The 18822-nt window shown below is 31.3% G+C and overlaps 1 long non-coding RNA gene across 1 annotated transcript; it reads left to right on the top strand.

The window, feature by feature from the left end:
- Nucleotides 1-11372: 11372 nt before the first annotated feature.
- LOC146998264 (uncharacterized) lies at nt 11373-17234 on the top strand. Its single transcript, XR_015040051.1, has 3 exons — nt 11373-11456; nt 13998-14087; nt 17082-17234. It is a non-coding gene; the product is annotated as an uncharacterized LOC146998264 (long non-coding RNA).
- Nucleotides 17235-18822: the final 1588 nt, after the last annotated feature.

Raw genomic sequence — 18822 nt, 5'->3', positions numbered from 1 at the left:
GGCCGCACCGATTGCATATGCTCTGGCACCGGCCCTGATGATACTAGGAATGACTAGGAAACGATAATGTCATTTCCTCATAAACATGATGCTTATTAAAAATTACAGATGTTTTAATTAATAACAACCTTAAAAACTGGTTGTTAGTAGCTTTAATTTTGACTCCATACACTTCAACAATTAAAACAGCCAAAAGATAGGAAGTTTCCTTGTCAGCTCTTTTTGAGTCCTTTTCTAATACTGCTAAAATTCTGCATGATATTTTAGAACTGCTAAGAAACTGCTAACAAAATTTTAAATACAAAAGTTATACTGCAATTTTAAGTCTGAAAAGTAATTAATTCAGACTCGAAAGCTCTTGAAACATAGAACTTGAGCTCAAAACAATAAGAATAGAATTTTGCATTCATTTTTTTAATTATACGATTGTTGCTTCATTGATAACAATGTTATAAATAGTTCATTTAGAATTACACTACAATTGCTGCATTAGAATCCATATTTCTTACTAATTATTTAAACATGAAAAATGAGAACTATAATATTTATATGTACTTTTTAATCTCCAAAGTCATAATAAAGTTTTCTCATAAATAGGAAATTGACTGTTTTCAACAGTTTTCACCTCTTCGTCAAGTAGCATTTCTTTTACGGTCCTAATTAAAAATTACAGAATAGCAGAACATAATCTATCTCACGAAATTTGCTAAAATTCTTTCGCATTAATTTTGAATTTTATTTAACTCAAATTTATTCAATATTTGGAGTTCTGGATAATCAAATTAGCGGTATCATTCTAAAGCTGCAAAATGTAATTAAGAAGCTCAGCTTCGTTTTTAATGATTCATTTTACGACGCCACTGGGGGAAAAAAAAAAAAAAAAATATCTGAGTTTTCAGACTTTCAGTTACGTCCAGAGGGCGTTTTTTTAATGTTTTGTGTGTTACCTTTATTTATTAAATATCATGTTCTTTGCACTTAAACCATAAAATTCAATTCAATAGCAATGCCGCAGCATATCTTTAGAATTTCCGATACACAATTCCGCGCGCTGGAGACAAAAAGGTTTTCCCCACCCGTAGAGTGTTGCCATTGCTCCCTTTTAAATCGCTGAGTTTGTTACTCAAAAATTCTTTAAAGTTTTGCAAAATATAAAATCGATAATAAATCAAATTACAAATTTCAAATTTGGTCGTAGGAGGATTACGTCATTCAAAATTCGATGGCTCTATGTACCGTTGTTTTTTCACAATGCGAGAAACATACATACATTTATGCAGATTTTTCATTATTTAAAGAAAAATCTGAAAGCTTTCATATTTCATATTGCGCCCAAAAGGATTTTTTAACGCTTTGTGTGGTACATTTATTTATTAAATATAATGTTCTTCGCACTTTACCATAAAATTCAATTCCACAGCAATATCACAAAATATTTAAAAAGCGCAAAATTTAAGAATTTCCAATACACAGTTTCGGGCGCTGGAGATACATTTCTTTTTTCGTACAGTGTTCCCGTTGCACGCTTTTAAATCGATGAGTTTGTTAATTAAAAAATTCGTTAAAGTTTTGCAAAATTGGGAATAGCTAATAAAACAAATTCCAAATTCGGAATTTCAAGTGCTCATGTTTGGTTGGAGTACTACATTATTCAAAATTTGATGGCTCTAGGTACTGTTGTTTTATGAAAATGCGAGAAACATTCATGCATTCATGCAGAATCTTCATTATTTAGTTTCTTTAAATATAATGCATGGCAATAATATTTTGTAGCAACAGTTTGAAAAGTGACTCAACGCAGAAAGTGAAACCACGCAAAATGTCGTTTTGAGACTAATAGCCCTTTCGGTCTAACGCCCCTTTGGGCTAAAAAAAAATAAATAAATAAATGTTAAATTAGCAAGTTAAAAGTCAGAAATAGCAACATTTAACCGATAAGAAAGTCAGAACTTCTTACTACCTCGCTCGAAAAATGCAATTTTGAATAAAATGATAATTTTGCTTCTTTATTAAATTATTCTTATAACAGGGCTTGCTTGAATGGATTATATTCTACTACAAGAAATTTTTTCATACCAATAAATTGCCACAGTTAGAGACAGAAAGTACAGTAAACCCTTTCTAAGATGACCACAGGTTCATAAGATTTTGGGCTTTTGCGAATTAGAGAAATAGCTCTCAGCACCGATGTCCAAGTTCTCAAAAATACTGATCATCATAGGAAGATAATCACCAGAAGAAAGTTCACTGTTCACATTCTGAAGTGCATTATTCTATAAATGAAAATACATTAAGCCGATTCGATTGCGTGTATGGCCGTATTTATTTATATATAGGAAAAATTTTAATATAAAATAAATATAGTGTAAAATATATGTTACCGTTAGAGCGTATAATTAAGTTATTTCCTCGAATAAGTAAGTATTTGGCGGGGGGAAAACTAGCCAAGCCGGTTTAGCTAATTATTTTAAAATAACTATATTAATTAGTATAGAATATAATATTCTATAAACTAACTAATGATAAATGCCGCCCAGACGGTGTAGTGGTTAGGGTCGCCAACTGCGATACCTAACGGCTTGGGTTCGAATCCAGGGGAATGCATAGTTCTAATTGTCCGTCCCTTCATAGGAGGCAAAGGTGGCCCACCTATTAGGTGACTGCATGATAAAGTGACAACTGCTTCTGGTCAAGTCGAAGTCGGCTGAGGGACCATCATTCATATTTTAAAAAAATGTTAATAACAAACAAAAATCTCAAAGGTTTCAGGTTTTAAACTACGTCCAAAGAGGACGTTTTGTGTGCTACCTTTATTTATTAAACATCATGTTCTTTGCACTTAAACCATAAAATTCATTTAAATAGCAATGTCGCAAAAGAATTTTAAAAGAGCATATCTTTAGAAGAATTTCCGATACACAGTTCCGCGCGCTGGAGATAATTTTTTTTTTTTTTTTTTTTTTTTTTCGTATAGTGTTGCCATTCCTCGCTTTTAAATCGTTCAGTTTGTTAATCAAAAATTCGTTAAAGTTTTACAAAATATGAAATAGATAATAAAACAAATTTCAAATTTGGGCCCATATTCGCAGGAGGATTACGTCATTCAAATTTCGATGGCTCTATGTACCGTTGTTTTATCACAATACGAGAAATATGCATATATTTATGCAGATTTTTCATTATTTAATTTCTTCGAATATAATGCAGGACTTTAACATTTGGTGGCAACAGTTTGAAAAGTGATTCGCCGCTTATAGTGATTCAACGCAAATCGCAAAACGAAAAGAATAGTCCTACAGGATCAAAGTCTCTTTAGAAAAAAAAAAAAAATGACACTATAAAATATCTGTCGTTTTATAAATTAACTGATGATAAACCGTTAGTGTTTAGAAAATTATATTTCATATTACGGATAGATTAAATAATAACAAAATGCATAATATAATATTAATGCTAGATTCGTTAAACCGTAATAAAAAATAACAGATTATACTACGCCAATAGTTCTGTTTGGTTGTAGGAAAAAATGTCACCCGGAAAAAAGGGAAACGGAAAGAATATCCCAGGAAAATAAGGAACGGAAAAAATGTCACCCTTTGTTTGCAATGGGAAATATAAGGCATGTTTAGAAAGATCGCCAAGCTGGGTGATAAAAGTTTTATCTCAACAACCGTAACTTCGGATGACCGAAAACATGTGCGAGTAGAAGCAAGAAGATGTGTTGACTGCTTGTTGCTTCCATGGAGCCTACCTCCATAGTTTCTTCGTTAAGGTTAAAAATAGAGGGTTGTTTAATAGGGGTAAGCTTTCGCGATGGAAGCCAGGGGGGAAGGCGGGTTGTCTAGCGTCGGTCATTGTCAGGTCTTTAGTAATTACTCTCCTCGCACCGCATGTACTAGTTATAGCCTTAAGCTGCGGTTTAGTGAAACATTTATTGACGCACAACAGAAAACTAATTCATCTTGAGCTCTGGTATAAGAAATAGTTGTAGATGCAATTTCAAGTTACGGTTTACGATAAGAATAGGACTAAATTTTTAAATTAAATTAAAAGTAACGCATCTGCACAGGAAACAATTGTTTAATTTTGCACTTAAGTTTGAAAACAAGAATATCACAGTTATTAAAATTAAGAGGTTTATTTCAAAATTATTACTCCAAAATTATTAGTCCCTGAGGGACTAATGTTTTCATTTTGCGATTTTGCGTCGAATCACTCTGAATGTCCATTTCACTTTTCAAACTGTTGCCACCAAATATTGTGATAAAACAAAGGTACCTAGAGCCATCGAGTTTCGAATGACGTAATCCTACTGCGAATATGGGCAACTGGAAGCCCAAATTTGAAATTTGGAATTTGTTTTACTATCGATTTTATATTTTGTAACGAATTTTTGATTAACAAACTCAAGAATTTCAAAGCGAGCCATGGCAATGTTGTACAGAAAAAACATTTTTATCTCCAGCGCGTGAGACTGTGAATCGGAAATTCTAAAAATGTGCTCAATTTAAAATTATTTTGCGATACTGCTCTTGAACTGAATTTTATGGTTTAAGTGCGAAGAATATGATATTTAATAAATAAAGGTAACACACAAAATGTTAAAAAAAGGCCCCTTTGGACGTAATTTAAAATCTGAAACCTTTCAGATTTTTTATTTTACTAAAATTTTAAAATCTAATTAAAATGGATCCTATAACCACGCGATCTGGATTTAAACATTTAATATGCAATGAACCCTCTTATGGCGACCTCTTCCAAAATAATTTCTCAGAGTAGAAATTAATACTTGTACCGAACATTATATCTTTAAGACGACCACATCCACCAAAGACCAAAATAATTAGAAACGTGGATGATCGTACTAGAGAGGATTTAATGCATTTTACAATGCACCAATGCGTAACCTACTCAGAGCCGGACCATCTAGTAGCCCAAAAACGATTGGCGACCATCTCCTTAAGACGATCACTTCCAAAAGTGACAGGCATTTTTATGGGTATAAACAAACGCTTGCACTGAATATCATCTTTCTAGGGTGGTGATCTTCACAGAATACCAAAAATAAACTAGAAACATGGATGGATTAGGATTATTCAATTATGGCAAAGCGCACGAGGGCTATCTACCTAAAGGGAGGGATGCTTTCGTGGAGAACTTTCTAAGGGAGACTGGCTCGTATACATATTACACATGGGGAAAACCACGAAAGTGCCTATGCAGCCAGCCCATTCGCGGTATTGGAATCTCGGACCAAACTACCAGTGTTCAGCGTCTTTACCGCTCGGCCGCTGATAGGCTGAAATCTGATGGATGGCTGATGGATATCTTAGAAAGGATTTTTACTTATAGTAGTTATATTAATTACAATTACGTGTAAAGCTTATGGAAACTTAAAAGCGGCCGAGCGGTTAAGTTGCTGAATACCCTGGTTGTTAGATCTGGGTTCGATTCCTAGCAAAGCAGCGTTTCGTGGTTTTTCCTCTATATAACGTGGTTACGAGCTAGTTTTCCTTAGGAAGCCCTCCACGAAGGCAACCATTCTCTTAGGCAGATACCTTTCGTGCGCTTTGTTATAGTCAAGTAAATCAAACCAAATTAAAGAAGCTTATTCATTCTACTCTCCAAATTGAGCTCCAAATAAGTCATACGTGGGAGCTTTTCGTATTCATAACGTAAAACGTATCAAACCGGAAAATTAAATAAATTTAATTATTTAACTTGGATATCTAGAATTACAGTTTTTAATTTCTCTTGTTTCCAAAAATCTGAGCATGAATAAATGTGTAATAAAGCATAAACCGATAACTTTGAAATTCAGAGAATAACTTAAATGGCCTTTGACCACTAGCAGCCGAGAGGTAAAAATCGTTGAATATTGGTAGTTCGACTGGCGTTCAAACCATGGCGGATGTGCTGCTTACCAGGAAATTTTTGTGTTTTTCTCCTTGTGTAACATAAATACGAGTCAGTTTCTATCAGACGTATCAAATAATTTTTGTCAACTACCCGCTATAAACAGTCCTCCATGAAGGCATCCATATTCACTTCGGCAGATAATCTTATGGTACTTTGCATAACTTAAATAATATGATTTGATGATCATGTTAATTTTTTCTCATACTGAAGCCTGTGATGCTTTAATTAATGTTTTATTTATCATAAATGTGTTAAACTGCTTTAAATTAACCAAATCAGGATTTTTTTCTGTTAGATTTCCTTTTTGAAATTTTTGACATCATTTTAGAAGCCTAAATATGTCAAATCGTTTTAGTAAGACGTATTATTTGTAACTGTTTTACATATAAGTACAGAGAATCTCATGACGGCGAACTCTAAAAGTGTTTCCTACAACATAAATAAACAGGCTTTTATACATTTGCCTCTCTAATGCAACCATCTATATAAGTGGCCTAAAAATCGCTTGAAGCGGCCGTTAGTGGTCGCATTAGAAAAGTCTTATTATATTTGCATTTTTGTGGCATTTAATAATTTCAGTTACATGTCTGCCTTATAAATTATAATATTGATTTTCAAGGTCGTGTAACAACTTTCAATATAAATTAGAATAGTAATAATCTTTTACATTCCATTCTGATTATTGTATTCGTATGAAAGCCTTGAATCAATTGTTGATCATTATTTTGTACGTATGCTATTGCAAAAATTTAAAAATTCTTAATTATGATATTTTCCAATATTCGGGCTTTAAATGGCAAAGTTATTTAATTTTATGCCAAGATTTAAACTTTGTGCATTTACAATAAGAAGATCTTAATTCTGTAACTTTTTAACATCTGAAGCTAGTTAAAACTGGTTGAAATGTGGTTGAAATATGTGTCTCAGTTCGTATGCAAAACCACTCTCGCACTGATTTGTTTTATGCTTAATTTATAGTAATTTCCCTAAGTAACCAAATTTTAGGAGGAGACTTGAAAAATGAGCAACCCCCTCACCGGGAATCGAACCGCGGATCTCTAGAATACGCGCCCAGCGTACAGACCACTACACCACGAAAGCACGTCAAGGAGGCTCAAGTCTAAAATTTATGCATATTTAGTATTAATTCTATATTTTGCATATTAACATTTAAAAAAATACCTGACTAAATTACTCCTGGACAGTTGTGTATAAGCCTATGGTTTGTTTGATCAAGTGCGACTCATTTGTAAAGTATTGAATGGTGTACTCGCTTGCAAAACCTTGTGAATTTTGTGTTTCTTGAAAAATCGGCAATACTAAGTATGATTGCTAAATATTACATTCTTTTTAAGGGAACATTATAGTATAATAATAAGAATATTTTCTCCTAGGATATACTTTTATCAATGATATGTTACTGTAGCGCAGTTTTGCTAAATTCCTATAAATCAGTTCTAATTATTCTAAGCTGATTTACTAAGACTTGGAATGATGCTCAAGGCCGGCGCTAGACGTTTTGCCGCACGGTGTCTGCTTTACAACTTCAAAATTCTGCCGCCCAGCTCTTTCCAAAGTTCTAAAAATTTTGCGTTCTCTCAATTCTGCCGCCCGGTGCGGCCGCGCCGATTCCATATGCTCTGGCACCGGCCCTGATGATACTAGGAATGACTAGGAAACGATAATTCAGATTAATACTTATTATCTGAATTGTCATTTCCTCATAAACATGATGCTTATATGTTACAGATGTTTTAATTAATAACAACCTTAAAAACTGGTTGTTAGTAGCTTTAATTTTGACTCCATACACTTCAACAATTAAAAAAGCCAAAAGATAGGAAGTTTCCTTGTCAGCTCTTTTTGAGTCCTTTTCTAATACTGCTAAAATTCTGCATGATATTTATTTTAGAACTGCTAACAAAATTTTAAATACAAAAGTTATACTGCAATTTTAAGTCTGAAAAGTAATTAATTCAGACTTGAAAGCTCTTGAAACATAGATCTTGAGCTCAAAACAATAAGAATAGAATTTTGCATTCATTTTTTTTAATTATACGATTGTTGCTTCATTGATAAAAATGTTATAAATAGTTTATTTAGAATTATACTACAATTGCTGCATTAGAATCCATGTTTCTTACTAATTATTTAAACATGAAAAAAGAGAACTATAATATTTAGATGTACTTTTTAATCTCCAAAGTCATAATAAGTTTTCTCATAAATAGGAAATTGACTGTTTTCAACAGTTTTCACCTCTTCGTCAAGAAACATTTCTTTTACGGTCCTAATTAAAAATTACAGAATAGCAGAACATAATCTATCTCACGAAATTTGCTAAAACAAATTCTTTCGCATTAATTTTGAATTTTATTTAACTCAAAATTATTCAATATTTCCAGTTCTGGATAATCAAATTAGCGGTGTCATTCTAAAGCTGCAAAATGTAATTAAGATCAGCTTCGTTTTTAATGATTCATTTTACCACGCCACTGAGAAAAAAAAAAAAAAAAAATATCTGAGTTTTCAGATTTTCAATTATGTCCAAATGGCGTTTTTTTAATGTTTTGTGTGTTACCTTTATTTATTAAATATCATGTTCTTTGCACTTAAACCATAAAATTCAATTCAATAGCAATGCCGCAGCATATCTTTAGAATTTCCGATACACAATTCCGCGCGCTGGAGACAAAAAGGTTTTTCCCACCCGTAGAGTGTTGCCATTGCTCCCTTTTAAATCGCTGAGTTTGTTACTCAAAAATTCTTTAAAGTTTTGCAAAATATAAAATCGATAATAAATCAAATTACAAATTTCAAATTTGGTCGTAGGAGGATTACGTCATTCAAAATTCGATGGCTCTATGTACCGTTGTTTTTTCACAATGCGAGAAACATACATACATTTATGCAGATTTTTCATTATTTAAAGGAAAATCTGAAAGCTTTCATATTTCATATTGCGCCCAAAAGGTTTTTTTTTAACGTTTTGTGTGGTTTTTTTATTTATTAAATATAATGTTCTTCGCACTTTACCATAAAATTCAATTCCACAGCAATATCACAAAATATTTAAAAAGCGCAAAATTTAAGAATTTCCAATACACAGTTTCGGGCGCTGGAGATACATTTCTTTTTTCGTACAGTGTTCTCGTTGCACGCTTTTAAATCGATGAGTTTGTTAATTAAAAAATTCGTTAAAGTTTTGCAAAATTGGGAATAGCTAATAAAAGAAATTCCAAATTCGGAATTTCTATGCTCATGTTTGGTTGGAGTTCTACGTTATTCAAAATTGGATGGCTCTAGGTACTGTTGTTTTTTGAAAATGCGAGAAACATTCATGCATTGATGCAGAATCTTCATTATTTAATTTCTTTAAATATAATGCATGGCAATAATATTTTGTAGCAACAGTTTGAAAAGTGAATCAACGCAGAAAGTGAAACCACGCAAAATGTCGTTTTGAGACTAATAGCCCTTTGGGTCTAATGCCCCTTTGGGCTAAAAAAAAATAAATAAATGTTAAATTAGCAAGTTAAAATAATAGCAACATTTAACCGATAAGAAAGTCAGAACTCTTTCCCCCATTGCACAAAACATCCTCAGGATGTCCTATTTAAGTCGCAATATCCTGGGACATACTTAGGATGTCCTAAGGATGTTGATTCTCAGATGTCCTGAGGAGATCGTAATTTAACATCCTGAGGATGTCTTATTTAAGTCGCTATGTCCCGGGATATGACAGGATGTCCTGAAGATGTTGATTCTCAGATGTCCTGAGGAGTTCACCAATTTCACATCCTGAGGACATTCATTCTGCATTGTCCGGAGGACTTTCGTTGTCAAACATTTTGAGGATATTTGTTCTCAAATTTACCAGTTTTAATTTTTTGACATTGCACATCTGAAACTTGCACATTATTTTATTTTTCATATGTATTTTACTAAGTTGTTTCTAAATGCTGTACATTAAAAATATTGATATGATTGATGATTTATTCTTGTTATTTTGTTATTAATTTTAACTGCTATTTTTTCTGACGTTTTTAAAAATTTATTTAGTCATGGAAAAGATTTTTTTCAATGGATTAGCATTTTCTAGAATATTTGCAAAATTCTAAATAACACATATTTTTTTTATAAAAAATGTATAAATTACATGTATAATTACTTACAGATTACAAACCCTACTATAAATACAGGTAAAATTAGATATAGATATATTTAATTACGGAAACGAATTTTTTTTTTAAAATTTGGGTATAGAGACATTAGGTATTTTTTTGGAAGCAGGAAACATGAAAAATTAGCAACTGCCTTCGCCGGGAATCGAAGGACGGACCTCTGGAATACCGGCCCAGTGTGCAGAACCACTACACCACGAAGACACGCTAGGTGTGGTGGTGGTTTATTTAATTATGGCAAAGCACACTAGAGCTATCTGCCTAAGGGGAGGATGTCTTCGTGGAGGACTTTCTAAGGGAAACTGGCTCGTATACTCGTTACACGTGGGGAAAACCACGAAGAAAACACCCATGCAGCCAGCCCGTTTGCGGGATTCGAACCTCGGATCGCACTACCAGGGTTCAGCGACTTTTCCGCTCGGCCGCTGGTGGGCCGAAGACACGCTAGGAAAGCGGGAGAAATACCTTATATTACTTCCCTTTTTAAAGGGCGACTTTTTTTTAAGGGGATCCAATCACTAAATCCTGGGTGTGGATATACCTCATCCAACACCTTTTTAGTTCGGGCGCCACTGTAGAGACATTAGAATTTTTTGGGAAGCCGTAGAGATGAAAAATTAGAAACCGCCTTTGCCGTGAATCGAACCACGGACCTCTGAAATACCGGCCCAGCGTGCAGAACTATTACACCACGCAGGCACGCTAGGAAAGCGGGAGAAATACCTCATAAGGAAAATTTTTTTCCTCTAATTACAGGACAGAAAATGTTTTTCAATCGCGCGATCTGTTATTGATATTGAATTACAGTCGTGCGATAATTTCGCAGTAAAGATACATCTCTGATGACTATCCAAGATTCTAGAAACTTTGGTGTTATATTGAGATGGTCGTCTTATAGAAATAATGCTAATGCAATATTTATTTATAATCTCAGAACTATTGGTCACTTTCAGAAGTTGTCGTTTGAGAGGCGATATTCTATATATTTATTTACTGATACTCTCAGATTCCAAAATTTGTTTATATTCTCAGAAATATTGGATGGAATGTGGTCGTCCCATTCATGCAAAATTTTACATTTCATTAAAAATGAATTCGGCATTATTTAACTATTTCCCTATTAATTAATTAATTAGATAAAGAAAAAATTAGGAAATAGTACTGTTTATTACGGAATAATGTAGGAAGTTCTACAGAACTTTATTCTTTCGCGTCATTGCACATTGTATCCGGCAAACTACTAGTTACTCGTATTCTTCCGCAAATCCGTAAACATCTGTCTGATTTGAAACGAAATCCAAAATGGCTGCGCCATGAGGTTAACTTGTATGGATATTTTTTGTTGCATGAAAGGTAAGTTCAGTTGCAATACTTGTATGTTTACTTTTTTTGCTTTTCGAATTTATGTTATTTATGTCATTTTGACAGTTAAATGTTTCACAGCTTTATGAATTGTTACCATTCTGTCGTGAATTACGTGTATCTCAATGGCTGGCTGTCTTTTCAAATATCTAATTTGCCCTGCTATCCAAATGTTTATGACTGAATTTTTTTTAGTCTAGTTTATGCATTCAGTTTCAAAATAATATGTGTGATCAGATTGTTTATTATTTTATTGCAGCAATAAATTTATGTTAAATAGTTTGAACAATTGTATAAAAATAAGAGTTTGCATTGTTTTGTCCAAAATATGTATGGTTGAAACATTATCTTAATCTAGTTTGTAATTCAAGTTTTTTTGGGGGTACTGTTCTGTTATTGGGACTAGAATCGAAATGTATGAACCTGTGTTCGTAAGTATGTGCATAGATGTGTATATGTAGACACACAAATATACAAGCATACATAAATACAATTCTGAACCCGGTCCTGATAACAGAACAGTATCTTTTTTAAATCTTTTTGAATATTTTATAAAAGGATTAAGCATTTTTCAAACTGCATATCATTTTAAGATTCGACTTGCAAGAAGACAAAATATGGTCATTCAATCAAATGCTTATGATAGCTTTTAACATTTTCTCATAAATATTGTTTGCATTTTTATTGTATTTTAGATACTTTAGTTATGTAAAGTGAACATGAGAATATTAGGAAAGCTGAAGAATATGAATAGCTACCATAATACATGTATTTTTTCATCGAGCCCATTGTTTTAGAAACCAATGCACCATTATTATATGCTGGCTTATTTTATAGTTATATGCCGTTTAATTTTATGTTCATGTTACTGTAGTATTGTCATTATAATAAAAGTATTGATAATTTTTGTTGAATCTTGCAAGTTGCCTAACATTCAGAATTATTACTACCGAATTTTACTGATAGGTTTTTTCAAGTTGACATAATCTGTCTGATAAATAAAATAAATTGGTGTTTAAATTATATGCATTTCTCTTAATGTTTCATTGAAAGTGAGATGGAAATATAAATGCTATCCAGAAAAGTGAATTCTTTTTGCCTGAAATAACAAACTGTACTAAATGATTAATGTTTATATCACTTTAGAAATGTCAATATTAAAGTTTCTCCCCCTTCTCTTCTTTGATTTTGAAATAATTTATAATAAAATAATATATGCATAAGTGTAATTAATGTAAAGTGTCATTCAATAATATAATTTATTTTTACTGATATTTTTATATTTCTTATCTGGGTTTTCTTTTGGTGTTAGAAGGAGGAAAAGACTGTAATGTTTTAATTAAGGAAATAATTACAACATTACAGTCTTTTAAATAACACAGTTGCAGTAATGTTTATTGAAGCAATCAGTACTGTGTGATTGCCAGTGATTGAATAATGTTAAAATGCATTGTTCATAAGGAAATTTGCTTATCTTTGTGTTATAGATTTTATTTTGACACAAGCTGAAATTTGAATTATTGGAAGCACTTTGAAAACCCGAATTATTTCCTGAATCGTTAATCAGGCCAATATATAACATACAAATTTTCATACAAAATTATTTCTTTGAGCATATTATAAAGAGCTCATTTAATTTTATTATTTGTACAAATTTTAGATTCAAAAGTAGCATGTAACAGTTAAAGATTTATTGAAGCCTACTTGTTACTTGTGGTAACAAAGAAGTGTGAAAGATATTGCCACATTAGCGAACATGACGATCATTGATGCTTAGTTTAGTAATTTAATAATATATTGAGAAACGCTGGGAACTTTCAGAAGTAGACATTTCGGAAATGATGGGCTTGATAAGAAATTTACATGGTTTTATTATCTTTAGTTAAGAATGGATTTTAGATGTTCATGTGAAAGAATTCTGTTTAATTATATGTGAAAGAATTGTTAAAGTCTGGCATTTAAAAAAATGAATTAATAATGTGCAATTACCTTTTTATTATGCATATATTACTATATATTTCTAATGCGCTATGTAAATGTCAGTGCTAAACAATTGAGATACTATTGTCAGGGCAATCTTTTCTTATACATGAAAAATTCTGATACTTTATATTTTCATCTGCCCTCACAGCTTCAACTTATGCTAAAACAGCAAGAGTATGCACACGATAATAGCAAACTATGAATGTGCATACCACACACATGTATTTACATGCTTTATATTTAATCTTTATTTCTGAATAGTATTCCATTGGATGAAAAATATGTGAATATTGACCCAATGTATATATTTTTGTGTGTGTGCATCCTAAAATTTCTTGTTTCTTATAAAGTGCTTATTTGAATTACTACTTGTGAACAGAGCAGTAGATATGAACCATAAACTAACCATTTTGCCAATTTTCGCAGCTTTGCAGATAGTCAGAAAGCACCAAAATTTGTAATAATGTTAAGTTTAAATGATGTTCTATACTTTTGTGTTAATTTTTCTATTCTGTTAATTCTATTACTGTGTTATCAAACTTTCTGCAGGAATTTCAACTGGTTAAGATGTTATTACCATGTGGAGAAGAATTTGGTTTTCAAACTAGAAAAAATTGCAGCTGAAGGATTTTGTAGAAGGTCAGTCAAACTGGTTTTAGTTAATTATAATTTAATTTTGGGTGAAGAATTCTCAAATTTATTTATCATAAAGTGTCTAAAGGTCTTCTAAATTAAATTCTGCTTGTTTCTGAAATTTTTCATGACATTCATTCTTTGATTATTATTATTTTTTTTTTAAATTTACTAACTTATATCCAGGCACATAATGTTGCATTTAATGCCATACCTTAAATATTGTAAAATGTTAAAATAATACATTTCACTTAAAAATGTGGTTGTGACAGTAAATTTTCTGTTGCATTTAATCATATCTATAAACATTGGTATACATCATTTTTCAATAATCTGTATATTATTTTGTGCATTTTTTTTACATCCAAGATCTGGCATATGACTTGCTTTTCAAACTGATAACATGGTGTAATAATGTAATCTAATGGTTAAAGTTTACTATGGAATGGGCCAAATTTAATAAATTATTCTTTGATAGAAATTTATTTATGTGTTCAGTGTGTCTCATCTCTTTAAATTGCTAAAGTAAATTTTATGTACTTGCATTTAGGAATTTTGACTGTATCAGAGTAATTTTGTTTCAGTTATTATAACATGCAAGGGAAAAAATTCATTCATAGCTCCGTATTTAAAATTAGTTAATTAAAGTCCTTAATAAAGAGGGACGTTTTGTTGTTTTTAATGTCGATAGAGTTTAATTCAAAAATATGCCACATTAAGGGTTACTTTTTAACCTAATTTAAAATTTTCATTACTTTAACATGTCCAATAATTGTTATTTTAACTCCGATATTGTAATAATATCAAAATTCCTTACTTTTTGATAGGTAATCCAAATGTAAAACAAGAAAAGAAAAAATTAAAATCTAGAAGTATATTTATTTCATACCTCTAACAAATAAAAACAACACAAGCTCTTTTTATTGTCTATCTGCATAGTGTGGCATGTCCCGTAAGACTGAGATTTGTATGGTCAAATCCATGTTTCAGTTAAAGGAAAATGCATGCACAGTCTTCTGATTTTCCCTTCGATTAAGGATTCTGTATATACTAGCATAAGAAATATATTAGTTAATGCAGTGTTATACATCAATATTTATAGACAATTATTGTGGCTATGTTTATTATAATTTTGTTCACTGTAATGGCTGGAGTGCCTAAACCATCATGCTGTGTACTCAAATCTTCATCTCTGCATACTGCTCCACTAGTGTTTAAACCACTGAAATGGTGATTATGGTAGAACATCTTTGGTAAAAATTTACTCTACTGTAACCCTTGGTGAATCGTTTCTTTTTTTTATATCAAGATCGTCACCTAAGAGGATCGGCACCAATTTCAAGGTGGCCACTACACAAAACCAAAATAAGAAGTCAAAGACATACACAAACTCTGTGTCCATGTACACATTGACCTATTTAAACAGAGAACTGCACAAACTGGGAATTGTGCACTGCCTTAACTTTGTCCATGTACACATTGATCTATTTTCACTTTAAGAAAATCAGAAAGTTAAAAATATCATAGTTACCAGAAAAAATTCACCACTGTCTTAACACACAGACAACCAAAAATACACAGAGAGGAATAAGTTACCAAAAATACATATTTCCTAACATAAAAACATTAAACAACAAATCTTCTAACAAAAATTAACACACAGAGACAAAAAAATAAATGAAACGTCATTTTTTAACATACCTTTTTTTTCACATGCATATGTTTAGGCTTCCCACCACCATCCTCCAGGTAAGCAATTCAATTAAATTTTTCGTCTCTTAGTCACCTCAGACATACTCAAACGATGGTACCCACACCAAAATAATAAATAGCATGTTCAAAATACAAGACCATACCACTTCCGTGCAACCAAACACAGCAATTGAAAAGAATGGTAAGAACCAAAAACCTGGGACCGTACAAAAGGTTTACTATTAAAAAAAGTAGCCCAAAACTAAATTTATCACAGCACGTTGGCAATATTTGCAAAAATAACTCCTTTTTATTGACAAAAAAAAGTTTTTTTTTTTTTCCCAAAGTCTACTTTCGCCAACATTATCAACATTAGGGTTACCAAAAAACTTATTTGACGCAATGGGCTTCCACATTTCACAAACAACCAATACCACTTTGCGATTTTTTTTCAGACAGAAACCAAGGTGTACCATACAGTAAAGATTAGCCACATCTTCATTTACTACTGTTACAAGTACTTCTTTGGTAAATTTCTGTGGTTAAATTCAAAAGTTTAAAATTGTATTAACATGATCAGATTCAGAGTCATAGCTAGAGTTTTCAGCGCTCAGGGACAACTGAAGATTTCGCACCCCCTACTGCTTGCCAAGGATGGAAAACATTTAATTCTAAAATGTTCTAACATCAGTTTGGCGCCCCTCGGATTCTGCACCCGGGGACAGATCCCCCCCTTGCACCCCTCTAGCTATGCCCCTGATCAGATTTTATTTTCTGCACGTAGCTAACAATTACTTATGTGTTGTCAGATAAATGTTACTAGATGCAGTTAATTATTTTTTACTTGCCAATCTCATGGGACAAGTTTTTTTTGCTCCTGCAAGACTTTACTTTGTGTTGCAAAATAAATTCATTCTCACTCTTTTTGGACTTGCCTACACATTAAATTTAAAATAGTTTTATGAATAGGTAAGATGTGATTATCATAATTTTGTTTCTCTCTTTATCTTGGCAACTTTATATGTTGATTCAGTATCCAGGTTACCTACCAGTGGCTGATTGATAAAACTGCTCATATGTTCAGCTGGTGGTTTGAGTTTATTTTCTGACATAAAAAATTTTAAAAGGCATCCCCCATGTTTATTTTACTATAATCGAAAAATCAAATAATTGCTACTCTGTTTATAGGTACTAAATGTTAAAATATTTTAAATGCTTCCTTTAATTTGCATTCTAATAGTCATATGTTTAAATTTAATTATGAATTATATTCACATATAGTAATTGTGAGTGTTTTTTTTATTTTAGGTGCTGTGAAAGGCAATGACAGAGATCCAATTTATCAAGAGTTCTTATATACATAAATATACATAAGGAATACATGGATATAAGATTATTTTTCATGAATTCAAATAAAATGTGATAAATTGGATTAATAAAAACTATTTTGAATTTTGAAAAGTGTTTTTCCTCTGTTAATCATAATATAGTGCCATAAATTTCTGAATGTGTTTATTTTTCATTCAAATAAATAGCTTTACAAAAATTTGTCATATTAATAGATATTGCATAATTTAGCATTATTATAAGTATTTATTATAGCAGATTTAGCTGAATTACTTTTTTAGTATCTTTGCAGATGAAGTCACAAAGGTAAGTGGTTAGATATTTTTCTGTATTCCCCATTAAGTAATTTTATCTGGTAAATTACCATTATTTATATACTAAAGGTGAAAGAATAAGCTTTCCTTGAAGATACAAAAATTTGCAGATATTTCAAAAAATTGGTATACGTAAAAAAGTTCTTAAATTGCCACATATGCAAAACTGAAAATGTTATATATGAAATAGTTCAAAAATATAAATATTTTCACTATTTTTTAACTATAATTCACTGCATTTGTTATATATAATCACAGTTTAAGGTAGCAGTGCTTTTCTCACTGTGATTTCTCATGTATTTTGATTCATAAATACGTACATAAATCCACGTATTTTGTTTTCTCTTTTGAGACCTAATAAAAAAATGAACTAAACATTCTCCTTGACATTGAGAGTTGAATAAAAGCTCACCTCAAAATAAAATGAATTAATAAATTTATGGAAAATTTTACATTGCATATATTGAGCAGAAAGAGTAAACTGAATATACTTAATGGAATTAATAATTGGTAGAGTTGATAGCAGAATAAAATGTCTTAATTGCATGGTAAACAGTAGATCTTTTGAAGTGTTTCTATGTTGCGTAAAATGCAGATTTAAATTTTTGATATTGATTGTCATATAAATGGCAATTACTGTTTTATTTTGCTCTGAAATGAATGGTTAGTAATAAAATTCTGGGTGAGACAACCTTTAACATGCGCTAGAATTTACAAAGTTTAATTTGGTGCTGATTTCAACGGGTAAATTTCATTTTACTGAATTTTGCGTAAAATAATACCAGTGAACCATTGCAAATTATTTTCAGAACTTTTTTTTTAATCTAAAAAGGCTATTAGTTTTGAAATGTGACTTCATATCGTCAGTCGTAAACATGTTTCGCTTTTCATTCAAGTCTTGCCGTTTGGCAAAATTTAACATATTTACCTTTAAAATCTAATATATTATTGACTAATAAGCCAAGCTATTTAAAAGCATTACACACAGTTCTTAACAATGCTTTTTTTAATTTTTAATCTGATTGATTTAAAATGCATTTAATTCATGATATATCTAATTGAAAACATTTTAATATTTCTACATAATTACATGATATATTTCTTCATTTTTCAAATATATAGAAGATATATAACTTTCTGTTGTCAGTATCTTATAAAATGTTTTGCTATTTCCACTGCCCCATCTGTATTGATAATCTATGCATTCATAAACTTTTAGCCTCTTTGAGTGACTGCTAAAATCTGAGGCCTTTCAGATTTTTTTTTAATTGTGTGAGCAGAAAGATAGAATTTTAGAAGAGCTTCTTGAGTTACCTTTTGAATGATATAAAGAATTGTTAACATAATGTCAAATTTTTACAACTAAATATTAAATATATAAAAAAGCC

This window comes from Stegodyphus dumicola, chromosome 3, assembly GCF_044657685.1.
Source record: "Stegodyphus dumicola isolate Sdum_Otavi_A_Nest chromosome 3, ASM4465768v1".
Classification (NCBI taxonomy): domain Eukaryota; kingdom Metazoa; phylum Arthropoda; class Arachnida; order Araneae; family Eresidae; genus Stegodyphus; species Stegodyphus dumicola.
This window is presented reverse-complemented; position numbering and strand designations above follow the sequence as displayed.